The sequence below is a fragment of the Suricata suricatta genome, chromosome 16 (genome assembly GCF_006229205.1).
Source record: "Suricata suricatta isolate VVHF042 chromosome 16, meerkat_22Aug2017_6uvM2_HiC, whole genome shotgun sequence".
NCBI classification, from domain to species: domain Eukaryota; kingdom Metazoa; phylum Chordata; class Mammalia; order Carnivora; family Herpestidae; genus Suricata; species Suricata suricatta.
In genome coordinates this window covers 22,044,385-22,056,691 of record NC_043715.1, presented here as the reverse complement: position 1 = coordinate 22,056,691, position 12,307 = coordinate 22,044,385, and the positions used below count along the sequence as shown (strand labels likewise).

Below are 12,307 nucleotides of genomic sequence, written 5' to 3'. Positions count from 1 at the left end.
ACTCCATGGCCTGTGTGCTTTAAGCTAAGTTTGTAGTAATAATGTTGGGCAGTAATAGATTAGTAATGAAGTTTCCAACCCAAATTCACTGTTAGGTGAGAAAGGCAATAAACAAAGAAACACATGGATTAGGAAATATACCTACAAATATATAGAGATAGGTATACATAGACAGATGGATAGACAGATAGTTTGGGGAATCTCAGGCAAAATTCCATGGGGATCAAAAGATTCTACACAGTATTAATCAAACAACTGCATATTTTTCAAGTGCTGTTTTGAGGGTTATTAACAGACACAAATATAACTTGATTAACATGATCAAATTTGAATCTCCAATGCTCAGTATAACATTTGGGCAACTCTTGGTCTCACCAGAAAATACTTGCTTGTTCATCCTGTCTATGGGAGATACGGAGATTGTGAGGTTACAATCAGGTTCATGCCTACATTCTATGAATCATAATGTGCTCTACCATACACTGAGGAACATAAAAACCCTCCATGGTTTGCCATCCTTCAAGGTTTAAAAAAAGAGAGACAGAAAGCAGAGCATACAAATCAAGTTAGATTCACTAGTATCCCCAGCTTTAAGGAGATTGGCAAGGCATGAAAGGTAGGTACAGTGTGTGTGATCTTACATTGTGTCCTTTTGTCATAAAGAACATGGTGAGGTCACTGGAGAAAGTGGAATGAGATATGGATTGGACAGTAGTAATATATGGGTATTAACTTACTGACTTGCTATTTGTGATGTGGCTACACTTCAGGGAAACCTTGTTTTTGAGAGATGGACATTGTAGTATGGAGGGTAGTGGACTTCTGCTTGCAACGAGGTCAGTAAAAAAAATGTACGATTTTGGCCATCATTTTTCAAGTTTTAAGTCACATCAAAAGAAAAAAAAAAGCATATTCATTTGTCAGTGTTTTTGTGTCCTCGAATTTAACTGGGTGTTTCCCATATGCCAGGCATCCTACTAAGCACATTGCCCATGTTTACTAATACAATCTCCACAACAACCTTTTTAGACAATTACTGTTATTAACCCTACTTGATGTATGAGGGAACTGAGGCACAGAGGCTTTATGGATAGTGTCTACAATCATCCAACTCATGTCAGAAAGAGAATGTCATTCAGCGTGAAGAAATCCAGGCCTGGGGCTCTTACCAACAAGCTTTGATCACAGACTGAATGGAACACAACAAAACCTGTAAGTGTGGTAATGTAGCCACAGCTTAAGACCTTGAAGAGCTGACATTTATAAATTAGATTGCTTCTGACCTGGTTGGCTAATGCTATCAGATGCTTTCTTTGTAATAGCCAATACTTTTGATGCTATGTGAGATTCAACATATATTTAAATACAGACACACATAAATACATAAAGGAATAGTATGCAGGGAGTCATCAGAATGTAGAAATAAGAAGAAAGGACAGAAGTTATAGGTTGTGGTAATAAGATCACAGGATATATTCAAATCAGTATGATAAACCTGGGCAGTCATTCATGCTTTGGGTTTTGGCATTCTTTGGTTCCTTAACAAGCTCTATGCAGTCACTAAGTGAGTAGGTAAACTCTTCCACACCTATATTCTCAGGTGGCAAATGGGTAATAATGCTAACTCCTACTCTTGTATAAAGAGATGGAGTATGAATTTACCAAGCATCAATATTGACACATAGTAAATGCTCACTGATTACTAATTTTTCTTGGTTAACTTTTTCAATTTTTTAAAATTTATTTTGAGAGAGGAGGAAGGGGCAGAAAGAGAGAGAGGGAGAAGGAGAGAGAGAGAATCCCAAACAGGCTCCATACTGTCAGCATAGAGCCGGAGGGAGGGCTCAAACTCACAGGTTTGAGTTGACATCATGACCTGAGCTGAAATCAAGAGTGGGGTGCTTAACCAACTAAGCCACTCAGGCACCCCTAACTTTCTTAAAATTTTGAAGAGATAGTTATGTCCTTGTAGGGAAGAAAACGGAAATGGAATCTCATGTGATTTTCAAAATTGGGAATTTGTTATTTCTATAAGGTATTTTATATCCTTCCCCATAAAACTTCCATTTCTGAGCTGTTCACCTGGGATCTGGCATAGCACTACTTAAAACCTTATTTGCAAAGGTCAAAGAGGATAGGAGAGGAAAAAAACATGTGCAACTGTGTTAATGATAAGTTAAGGAGAATGTGATGACCAATGTGCATAGGAACACTACTGAGCCTTTGCCTGCTGCTCTTCCTGCTGTTAGCATCCATGCTCTGCCACAAGTCTTTCTCTTGGATTGCTGGAATTAGAAAATGGTATTAAGCCATTTTGCAAATCTCAGCTAGCCCTTGAGAGAAGTCCAAAAATCCCAAGCCATTTTTGTAGTTGGATTTTAAATGCCAATTATTATAATTTAAGAATAATGAATACAGCTACCTTTTTTCTTTGGTTACTTCCATCTATGTGTTTCAATGTCATTCCCAGCTCTGAGTATTTAACTCTAATTTCTCACTCAGTGACAAAACTCCAGATTTGTTGGAACAATTTTGGCATTCAAAATGAAATGGGCTCCTTATATTACTGTGAAGCAAGGTACCCAGAAGCCCCTATGAATTTCCTATTTCCATATGCACCAGATTTTCACATTCTGAAATGTTTCTTATGGGAACATGAGAAAACAGTTATAATTAAACTTAAGTAGAGGAACTATATTTAACATACTCTCTGGGATATATTCTGGAGAAGTGGCCTTGAAGGCAAATCCTGCATTAGCAGGCACCTGGGAGACCCAGAGTCAGAGCAGTGTCTCTCCCATCCCCCATTAGCTTGATCTCCTATCTTATTAAGTAAAACATAAAAATGCTTATTTTGGTCAAGGACAAAGACATGAGGCCCTTCATTTTGCCCATGTCCACATTTGACTTTCAAGCAATGCACACATTTTCCCCAATGAGACAGAAGTAGATTTGCATTCATTTACAAAAATGCCATCTTACTCAAGAATTAAAGCAAAGAATTTGCTAAAGAATCATCTGCTACTTGCTTTGTGGAAGAAGGTAAAATAGTCATCAGATTCTGAGAAAGAAAAGGTTTATCCATTGCCCATCACCTCCACTCATTTTATCCTACCTAGATCCACACCTATTAATTTCTTATTCTTACTGAAACAAATTGCCAAAATTTAGCAGCACAGGTTTACTTTCTTATAGTTATGGCACTCAAAAATCTAAAATGGGTCACACTAGGCTAAAATCAAGGTGTCAGCAGGAATGTGTTCCTTCTCACAGCCCTGGGGGAAGTAGATACTTCTTATTCCTTTTCTCCATCTTCAAAGTCAAAAGAATAACATTTTCTAATCTATCTCTGATTCTGACATCATCTTCCACCTCCCTCTTTCACTTACAAGGGTCATTGTAATTATGCTGGGCTTATTTGAACAATGTAGGATCATCTTCCCAGTTCAAGTCCAGTTGATGAGCAACCATAATTCCTTCTGCAACCTTAATTTCCCCAGGTCATGTAATATAACATCTTCACAGCCTCTGGAGATTAGGACACATTAATCAGTCTATCATACTCATCAACCAAAGTTCTTGAATTTCAGTTTAGTTAGTTTAGTTAGTTAGTTACTTAGTGCTGTGCTCAAAAGCAGGTGTTGCACAGGGGGAAAATGTGCTTGCCATCCATTATTTAATTTAAACTCATTGAACTGAATTTATTTTATCACACAGCTCCAATGTGAAGTATGAGAATATGTGACATTGAATGTCATTGCGAAAAGAGACTTGGGTTTTGCCTTATTTTCACCAAATGATGCCCTTGCACCAACAATTTATATCCCCCATCCACTTTAGCCACTTATCTAAAAACTGATGAAACGTGTTTTGGTTGTAAAGGTATTTCATGATCCACAAAAAGTTTTGCTCTACCTAAGAAGTCTGCAAGGTGAGTAGGAAAGTAAATCCAGATATGAAACTGGATTTTATCATGACATGACTTTCCTTACATACAGGGGGCCTGCCTACAGGATAATGGTAATTCTAAAATTTAGATAGGTTAACTTTTTAAGAGTAGAATGATCCCAAGAAGTGTCTTTGCCTCTACCATATGGGTTATAACTTACAGAAAATAAACACATTTATCAAAATTTTATTTTACATAAGAATTTTAAAAATTTTCTATGGCTGTATCAAATGACATGATGAAAAATATAACGATGAGAATCAACAGTAGACAACAAAGCAGAGAAATATAGATGAATGTCTCAAACATAAAGCTTAGTGAAGTCAGACACAGTTATATTGTATGATTCTATTTTTATAAAATATGATAGAAGGCAGAATGGTGTTAGCCTTTCAGCGGGTTTAAAGGCTGGAAGCGAGTACAAGAAGGGGAGATTCTGGGGCACAGGTAATGTTTGGTCATTTCTCTTAATATTAATTACATGACTGTGCTTAGTCAGTGACAATTTATGATATTGTATATTGATAATATGTGTACTTTTCTGCCTGTGTATTATACTTTTATAAAGCTAAAAAATGGGGTTAACTGAAGATGAGAAAAAGTTATGTATATATATATGTGTGTGTGTGTGTGTGTGTGTGTATGTATTTCTCATTATATAAACCTTAAATATTGAGCATCACACATATACTTTAGGTCTTATAGTTACACCAAGAATTTACCATTCATCAACATGTCTCTAAATTATTTTATAAAGTGCATCATGTAGCAATTTTAATTAATTTTTAAATACATATTGAAAAATATTTATAAATCTGAGAGGCTTATGGGAAAAGCCTAGATATTTGTGAAAATAATATCTGATAATTTAAAGGGCAGAATTGTGATTCTGTTCACTGAATAAGCAATGTTAATTTTATTTATTCTTCTTTCTAAATTTCTCTCTAAAAGTTGAATTGAGATGTCACTAAAACAAGTCAACTTTTTTCTCTCGCAATTAACTAAATTTTCATAATAAGCACTGGTTTCTAAAAGGGCATGTCTGTCTTAAGATTATCCGTACACTCTTGTTCTTATGTGTGGGACAGGCCAGTGTGACACTGTTGATTAGCCGCTCACCGTCTAGAGTACTACACAACCAGGTACATTATCATGAAAGATCAAAAACACTTCCTTTTAAGACAGTTTAAGTGCCTGAAAGATTAGACAGACATTGATGATGTAAATTACATTCTACTGTCATAGTGTAGGATAACATACATATTTCACCAGGGGCTTTTATTTAAACTGATACCTATTTTGTGGGTCAACGAAAGTGAGCAGTTCATTATGGGACAGTTTCAAGGAGGCAGGAAAAGTCTTATGCATACTTAGTCCTGTATATGTAAAAAGAACTATATGTGATCCGACACTTAGAGAATTCAGGTTCTGAGCCCTACACTTAGCTGTAATGTAATGTGAGGAGGTTAGATGATGTGGTTGTGAGATTCATGCACACACACGTGCACATCAGTGGAACCAAACCATCTCTTCCTGTGATAAAGATTATGAGAGCAAAAACACATTCTACACTGCCTGTAGTTTTCAATCAAAAAGGCAGTCTTTGCTGTTCTTTTCTTGTAGATATTGCCTTCTCATCAGTGAAGAGTGATGATATTCCAACATATAGTAGATGCCCAAAATTGTGTGTTAAAATAATGAATTAATGGTAATTTGATAAAACCAATTAAAAGGAACCTTAGGTTTTTTTTTATGCTATCATGGGAAAGAGTAGGCTATAGGCAATTGCCTAAAAATCAGTGCTTACATTCAATTTCTTTAAACATTTTGAGAATAAACAAAACCTATTTATGACAAATGAACTCCCAGGAGGATTCTACGGCTTCAAATAGTCATCAGGGAGATTGGTTTAATGGTCTGAACCATGCCCAATAAGAAGTGGGCATCTAAATGTTTGGTTCCTTCATAATACATCCATAAACAAGTGTATTTCTATATATATCTCAAGGTAACATAGATGGCTATTTCCCAGATCACAAAACCAGGGTCTCTGTGGTTGTTAACAAATGAGAAAGAGACTCTTACATAGGTGTCAAATTACAAAGCAGTCCAAATGTTATAATAGCCAGGGGAATACCCATGGCCAGATCTGACCACTCTTTCATTTCTTTTCTTTCTTTTTTTTTTTTTTCCTTTGGAGCCCCCATTTACCTCTATGTACAAAACATTTGTTGTGATCCACCCTGCTGAAAAAGTATAGGTAAGAAAATGTTGAAGGTCACCAAAGCCCTGGTCCCTGGAACTCACTGTGCAGTATCCCCTGAGGAATATTTCATAGAGTATTAAATCAAAGACATCTTCTATGAGGACCTACTATGAGTCAGGAATTTCCACAGGTATGAGTCTTTAAATAGAAACACGTTATCATCTATGTATTGGAAAACTTCCCCTGTCTACCATCTGTCTGATAATCACATGGTGAGGACCACAAACTTCCATCAAACACTGCTGAGTGGCTCTAAGTTTCCTAGGAAAAGTCTCAATTTGGCCTTGAAAACCAGACATAACTATTCTCACCTTAAACTTGCCCTCTACCTTCTGGTGGCCTGGCAACATATTTAGCAAATGTAGCATAATCCACAGACAACCTTAATTCTTTGGAAAACCTCCAGTGGCTTACCAGAAAGAATACTTTACTAAAATGGATAGTCCTTGGCAGGCATGGGTTCTGACCAATCTAATATTTTGCTTTTCTGTATGATCCTCAACTAAAAGAGAAAGAGGAAAGAGTCCTTAATATAGACTTGAGACAGAACACATGCAAGTCAGAGGGACTAGGTAGACTAAACTTATCCAAACATCCAACCAAAGCCAAATGAGGCTAACAAGTGGCCAGGAGTTTGCTCTAAAGTTGTTCTTTTTTTTTTTTTCTTTAAAAAAAAATTTTTTTAAAGTTTTTAATTTATTTTTAGAGACAGAGAGAGACAGCATGAGCAGGGGAGGGTCAGAGAGAGGGAGATACAGAATCCAAAGCAGGCTCCAGGCTCTGAGCTGTCAGCACAGAGCCTGACACAGGGCTTGAACCCAAAAACCATGAGATCATGACCTGAGCCAAAGCAAGACATTTAATTGACTGAGCCACCCAGGCGCCCTTATAGTTGTTCTTAAGTATCAAGGTAAAGAAGAACATATCTGAGGAGAATTATATTAGCATGAAAGCTCAGTTGATCACTTGGAAAAAGAATTAAATCTCGGCTAGTTTATCTAAATGTAAACGTCCAGGGGGCACCTGGGTAGCTTGGGTGGTTAAACATTCCACTCTTGGTTTTGGTTCAGGTCATGATCTCATCGTACGTGGGTTTGAGCCCCATGTTGGGCTCTGTGCCAACAGTGCGGAGCCAGCTTGGGATTCCCTCTCTGTCCCTCCCTCTTTCTCAAATAAACTTAAAAAAAAAATTAAACACATACTTCCATGAAAAACAGGGGTAGTTCAGTCAATTCTAAGATTAGACCTGAATTACCAGTGAAGAAGACACTTCTGACCTCAAGAAGATAATGCTATTACAAATTTGCACCTTAAGTATGAAAAAAAAAAAAACTGTGAGAACCTAAGTTCACAAGCAGAAAGGTAGTAGGCTTAAGCTTTGCAGGTAGGCATGTGTGGGTTTATGTCCCGCTGCCACTTGGACAAGTGAACTAACCTACTTTCTAGGTTTCTTAATCTATAAAATTGAATTGAATTGAAAATTCTATTTCTCTACTAAGACTGCTAGCGTGCTTAAGTAAAACAACATGATATCTCATACATGGAAGACATTTCAAGGCAAGTTTATTCTAGTATGATTGTTGTTCTTTGAATTAAGTATATTCTAGACTGGGGAGAATGCATAGAATTTAGAGGTATCATGCTGTAAACATGAAAACTAGATTTATCATCCACTGAGCTAATATCTAAGTGTCAGTTTCCACAACCTTAATACTGGAAAAAAACGGGTCATATTTTCTGGGCTATAACGAATACACAATAAGACAATACAAATTATTTAACACATTCTGTGCATTTGCAACGCTTGAACCATTTTACCTGCATTGGCCCTTAAAGATGTCTCTCTTCAATTTTTGCTTTTTAAAATTAAGATCTGATTCAGGTATCTAAATTATAATTTTTACAATTTTATTTGTAATAAAATTACAGTGCTTGCTACAAGATATATTAAGAGATGCAATCTTGAGAGAGATGTCTACTGAAAACCTGATTTAATAATTTGGTTTAAGCAGTCCATGAGTTACTAGAAAGAGCTACACAATGGCAAGTCTACAATGTCCAGTCATAAGGAGTTAGATCAAAACAAATTCCATCCCAAAAGAATGACAAAGCTTTCCCAGAGGGATTGCATATTAATATATTAGTAGTCATTCTGTTAAAGCTTTATCTATTCAGGCCTGTACAATCAGAAATATAATCCAAGAGGATCGTGGCACACTGTACAGGCAGTGTAAGCTTGGTCTGTCAGTACAAGAGTTTTTGTTTGTTTGTTTGTTTGTTTGTTTTGGCATGATAGAAGTAGTATCAAGCAGCAAAAGATCATCGACTCCAGAATTGGAATGACCTTGATTTAAACCAGAATGTACCAGTTTACAATTCAACGACTCTGGGTGATATTATTAAAGTTTGTTATTTTGTTTCTTCATTTGTAAAGTTGGACGTATTACAACAAGTCTCCAAATTTACAAATGAAGAAACATATAAATACATAGAGAAAAGTATATATATGCACTATATATTTATATAGTAGTATATAGTATGTATAAGTATAAATATATATTTTTATATAGTAGTATATATGGTAATATTCCTTACCTTCCTTTGACACAATTTAATATATATAAATATACAAATTATATATATATAAATTTTATGTAACATATATATGTAACATATAAATTATGTGTATATGTATATATATATATATATCTCAGAGGGAATATTAAGTTGGTTAATATCCTTATAGCATATGAGGTACTAAGGATAGGAGTTGGGGTTATTCGTGTATAAATGGAGCTGATTTCTGCAGATAGTAATACCAGCTGCCACTGCTGTGTTTCTATCATTTTAGGAGTATGTCCCCTTGGAACGTACAAGGGTATTATACCGGAAGTAGGGCTAAATAGGAGATATAAAATGTGGGGTTAAACCTAAAAGAAAGCTATTTATCAGCTCCCCAGTGTTTTCTCCGGGGTGCTAAGGTGTGCTATCAGCGAGGCATATGTGAAGTGGGGTTTCCTGTTTTCTTCCTATTGATGATCTCGCTTCTTATTGATAAAACGCAGCACGAAGCAGAGACAGTGTATCCCTGTGGCTCTACCCGGCCAGAGAACAGTAACCGTCAGTTGCAGAATTACGTGGTTAGACATCTTGAAGAAGTTACGGTACTTTCTAGGTGCAGATCTTGTCTCATGGCAACCTTGTCCCTTTGCAAGTTGGCCTTTGACCAAAATTATCTACTACATTTCCTCCACATTTATGCTATATTCTTTATTTCCTAGCCATAAAAATGCATGCTTGAATTCAGAAATCTTTTTAAAACTTTTTTTTAACTGTTAATGTAATTTTGAGAGGGAGAAAGACAAACAGAGCAATAGTCTGGGAGAGGCAGAGAGAGAGACAGATGGAATCTGAAGCAGGCTCCAGGCTCTGAGCTGTCAGCACAGCCGGATGCAGGGCTTGAACTCCTAAATGGTGATATCATGACGTCAGCAGAAGTTGGATGCTTAACTGACTGAAGCACCTGGGTGCCCCCAGAAATCTTTTCTAAAGTGCACACACAGCCATGCACGTGCTCACACAAACACACATATATTCGTCTGTTTCAACTTGAGGAATGTGTTCAGTCTCCTTGACCGCTGGATAATTTGTCTAACTCCATAACCCCCCTCTTTCAGGGCATGCTATCTTTTCCTTCCGGGCCCCTGAACACCATGAAACCACTGCCTCGCACGCTCTACCCATAACAACGTGCCTTACCGTACTTGGACACTCAATTTAAACTTTTTTTTTTTCAGAGAGTTTGTTTGTTTTTAAAGCTTCCAGCTAGGTTAGATTCTTTTGTTTATTTGTAGAGTGTGATATCCTCCCTTCTTCACAATAAAACTCCCTGCTGTTCTCTTTCTAGAGTTTATATTTCAGGTAAGATGAACATTAAGTGAAAGAGGACACACACTTCATTTATGACTGTCTCCACAGTACGCAGCACAACTTTTGTCACAGTATAAGGATACCTTGTATACATCTGCTCAAGTGAATAGGAACTCCTTGCTCCTACAACTCTTTTCCTATCTGCACTTGAGAAAAAATCATTATGAATAGTAAAGAGTAATACTTGCTGACTTTTTCCTATATCCCAGACAATAAGCTGCATTATGTCACTTAGCATTCACAGTATTTCTGTGAGTTAATTTCCCAATAGTGATGACATCTATTATTTTCTGAGACCTTAAGGAAGTAAATATGTCAGTTTCACACAATTAGGAAAATATGGAACTGTTATTTAAACCCACGTAAAGTAACAACAACCCAGGTAAAGAGACTGTCAATTTAAGCTAGTACTGCAGCCCTGCCTGATATTTTCTTGACAACCTCACAAGAGATGCTTAGCCATACCCACCCAGCTCAACAAATCCCAGAAGATTCAAGAGCTTCAAAAATGAAATGAGGTAATAAATATTTGTTGTTTTAAGCTACTGAGTTTAGGCATGATTTATTATATATACAGCAAGAGATAACTTACACAATTCCAAAAACAAATTTGGCACTTGTTTTCTATTTCATTTTTTTAAAATTCCAGTATAGGTAACAGTGTTATATTATATTGCAGGTATATGATACAGTGAGTCAATAACTCCATATGTTACACGGTGCTCATCAAGGTAAGTGTAATCTTACCAAATTTTGGCTTTTTATCATCTGGAAAAAAAATCCAGCCTTAATTATTTTTCTTTTCTCTAATTTTTTTTTCTTACTGCCTTATTTAATTCTATCCTTCCTTTTTTCCATTCTTCCATGTAGAAAAAAAAGTGGTTCTCAAACTCTTCAGAATACTAGAACCTTCTGTGTCTTCCCTGAACCATGTGGGATTTTACAATAAGCTGGCATCTCAGTATGCTGATATCATGAAAATGCAGTGGTGGCAAGACCCATGATGATGTTGACTGACAAAGAAAACCTCATTAGGAACAAAAGATAAATTGCTTCCTTGAGCTTACATGATTTCCAGTGCAAGAAAGAGTACATTCAGATCTAAGAAACTATAGCAAAATGGGTATTAATAAAGGCATCTCTTAGACATGAATTGACAACTTCTACCTCACAATGTGTATAAGGTGTCACAGTGTCCAAAGAAACAATTTGGGAGGCTCTCTTTCTTTTTTCTATTTTTAAGTTCATTTATTGATGTACCATTTGGCAGGGAAAATGAATTGAGAGTAAAAATATATATTGACATGTATTTCTTCTCGTTTCTGTTTAACCTCTACCATGTGATTTATTTTAAAAAGGAGAACAATAAGGTCAATGAAGAATAAGCTCTTCAATTAAGATCACATATCTCATCTCGTACTAATAAATGATGCCAGGATACATTCTATGATTTTCTTATGTATCACCACAAAAACTGTTACCGTGAAAACACAGATCTTGTGTTAGACTGCACTTAAGGTCACATCTTGTTTAAGGTCTTAAGCTCCAGGATGAGGCAAATCTGTGTTAAATCCTGCTATGTGAAAATGAAAAAGCTGCATTACCTCTCTGAGTCTCAGTTTTTCCCAAAATATTGAAGAATAACCTATTATTTTTTTTTCACTTTACATTTATTGAAAAAAAGTGAGATAGTGCTCTGGAAAGTACTAAATACTCTATTTGATTACTAAAAAGCAGAAAATATATATTAGCTTTCCATTACTAAGAAATTCAGGGGGAATTATTTGATGTTGGAACTCCCACCAGGTTTCTTTACTTATTCATTCATTCATCCTCACTGACTCATTATTACATGTGATACCATTAATCATCAGTCTTCCCTAATAGATAAGCTCATAGAAGGCCTGGTCTTGTTCTTAGTCATCTTTGATTCCAGAGCATGTTATCTGGTACTTGGTGCCCAACTATGATGATAAAAGATCTGACAGATGTTTGGGAAGATTTCCATGAGCACTCAAAAGTCGAACCCACTGATTTTAACTGGTTCATTGGCTTGAATGGAAGAAAGGGAAGAATATCAGAGAAGCATTCCAAAGATAATGACATTCAAGCTGAGTCTAAAGTAGATAGGATTTGAGGCTCAGCTGTGAACTAGTGGCTTT

General features: G+C 36.2%; 1 long non-coding RNA gene across 2 annotated transcripts; it reads left to right on the top strand.

Moving 5' to 3' along the window:
- Nucleotides 1-480: 480 nt before the first annotated feature.
- Nucleotides 481-11,298, top strand: LOC115280426. 2 transcript variants are annotated; one of them, XR_003903772.1, is made up of 4 exons: nt 481-616; nt 1,030-1,212; nt 10,825-10,876; nt 11,016-11,298. It is a non-coding gene; the product is annotated as an uncharacterized LOC115280426 (long non-coding RNA). The 2 variants fall into 2 exon arrangements; XR_003903771.1 differs by lacking the exon at nt 1,030-1,212.
- The last annotated feature ends 1,009 nt before the right edge of the window (nt 11,299-12,307 follow it).